Source organism: Palaemon carinicauda, chromosome 10 (assembly GCF_036898095.1).
Source record: "Palaemon carinicauda isolate YSFRI2023 chromosome 10, ASM3689809v2, whole genome shotgun sequence".
NCBI classification, from domain to species: Eukaryota; Metazoa; Arthropoda; class Malacostraca; order Decapoda; family Palaemonidae; genus Palaemon; species Palaemon carinicauda.
Genome location: NC_090734.1, coordinates 24,943,989 through 24,946,488, shown reverse-complemented (window position 1 = coordinate 24,946,488; position 2,500 = coordinate 24,943,989).

Genomic DNA, 2,500 nt, shown 5'->3' with positions numbered 1-2,500 from the left:
AAATAAATGTCTTTATTGAGGAGCGGGGTTTATGTTTTAGGTAAATTTGTTGGTATAAATGATATTATCGTTTCTGGATCTGTAAAAGCTGTTTACAAATGTTAATTACGTAATAAATTATCACAACTGGAAGTTTCTAAAATATGGAATTATCCATAGGAAAAAAATGTATATAAAGTAAATCGTGTATTGTTTTGTTTTTTGTGGAAGCTGGCAGATGTAATAATGGCTTGGATTCAGAATTCTTATTGTACTTGTAATCTAAGCTGGACTTTCGTATGTATAGTTTATAGCAGGAATGTTTAAGCCCTGACAATCAATATTTCTTTTTAAAGGTATTTATTTTATCATTAGTGGATTCCTCATTTCAATCATCTTTTTAATGAATCGAAAATGCCAATTGTTATGGAAATTAAATTTTAATAGGTTCTGCCTATATTATATATAAAATATTTATATGGGAAAAGTATTCAAAACTCTATTCCCTAACGGAACAATACAATATTTTATTAATCATAGGATACAAGATTTTGTAATTTATCTGTAAAATGTATCGCGATTATCTTCTACACCATTTCATGTTGCATTAATCTATTGAAAACATGAAGAAATAAGGAAAACTGTTGCCATACTTGTAATGTATTACAATATTTTCTTGATTATTCATTCGTATTTACCAATTTACAAATGTAGAAATAAGTTCTTGCTTATATTTTATTTCTTCATTTTGCTCGAATCCACATATTGTGAAGTTTTCTTGTCATAGTAAGATTTAAATTTGCCTTTTCTTTTATTTTTAGCGAGAGAGTTTTAACCCAAAGAACAATGTTATGTCAATTAGCTTTATCGAACTGTACCCAAAGATAATGATAGTATTAAGAATAAACACATGCAAAATTACAGACTTGACCTCGGCCAAAGGTCAATGGTGTCGTCCTTGGTCTAAGATCGATTTGTGGAGGAAATTTCGTCAAAATTCGTCAATTTCTTTTTTATGTTATCGGTGAAATGGGTGAGAATTTATTGGGCTCATCCCTGACCTAAGATATCTCTTTGGTGAATATTTAATCAAAATCCGTCAAGTTGTTTAGACATTATCTTTATATATGTGGTAAGAGTTTCGTAAATATCTGTTGGGTACTTTTAACGTAATTCATCCTACAGAGACTAACACGAATAATTAAACAAATTAAATAGAATCTTGATCTGAAATGAGATCATCTCCAAAATTTAATATAGTTGTCCATGACCTTAGATATTTGTGGTGAAAATTTGTCAAAATTATTATAATAGTTTTGACGTTATCTGTAAAATTTTGCTAATTCCAAATCCGGATTTAGTTTCCGGATCCTGATTCGGATCATATGCAAATTTTTATGAGGTTACTCATGGCTGAGATCTATCTTTGGTGAAAATTTGATCTAAATCCGTTCAGTTCTTTTGATATAATCCTATCCACAGAAAAGCAGACAAATAAGTAAACTAGAATCAACTTTCCGATCCAGATCATCTCCAGATTTTAATGGGGTCGTCCATTACCTATGATTTATCAGTGGTGTAAATTTAGTCAAAATCGGTTGAATAGTTTGAACTTAATCATTAAAATGGCAAAAAATCCAAATCTGGGCACAGAATCCGGATCTGTGTCCGGATCATCTCCAAAATTTATTGAGGTCGTCCATGAATTAAGATTTGTCTGTGGTGAAAATTTTTCAAAATCTGTAGAACAATTTTTCACGTAATCCTGTCCAGTATCTTATAGACCAAATAAATGAATAATAATAATAGAAAAAAAAATAGATTATAATATGGATCTGCATCATATCCACAATTTAATGCCTTCGTACTCTAGGACCTTAGATCTATATCCGGTGAAAAGGTCGTAGAACTCCGAAGAGTAGTTTTTAGATTATCTTTAAAATGGTGAAAAATGTAGATCTAGGTCTAGAAACAAGATCCCGATCAAAATATAGTGGAGTCATCCATGACCTAAGATTTATCTGTTGTAAAAATTTTGAAAAAAATCCATCGAGAGGTTTTGACGTAATATTGTCAATAGAAATGGCGTTAAAGTGCAATCCGGATCCGAGTAATCTAAAAAATTTAATAGGGTAGTCCATGACCTGAGGTCTATCAGTGGTGAAAATATCCAAATCCGTTGAATAGTTTTCACGTAATCCTGTTTACAGACACAAAGATAGACCAATAAATAAATAAATATATAAACCACCCGGATTTCATAACCTCCTTGGTGGAGGCAATAATGGAAAACCTGTGCTGGTATCATATCACTGTATTCTAGTATCGTTCAACTTATATCGTCTCTTAAATTGTGAAACGGGTAAAAAAAAAAGAAAAAAAAAAAACTTAAAAGAGGGTTACAGTGATCAGGAACTAGCAAATAATTTTATAGTATTCTTTAAAAACCCGATAAAAATATAGCAATGTCATTTTCAAATATTCAACATCACATCAGTGCTACAGAAAAAAGTACAAATAA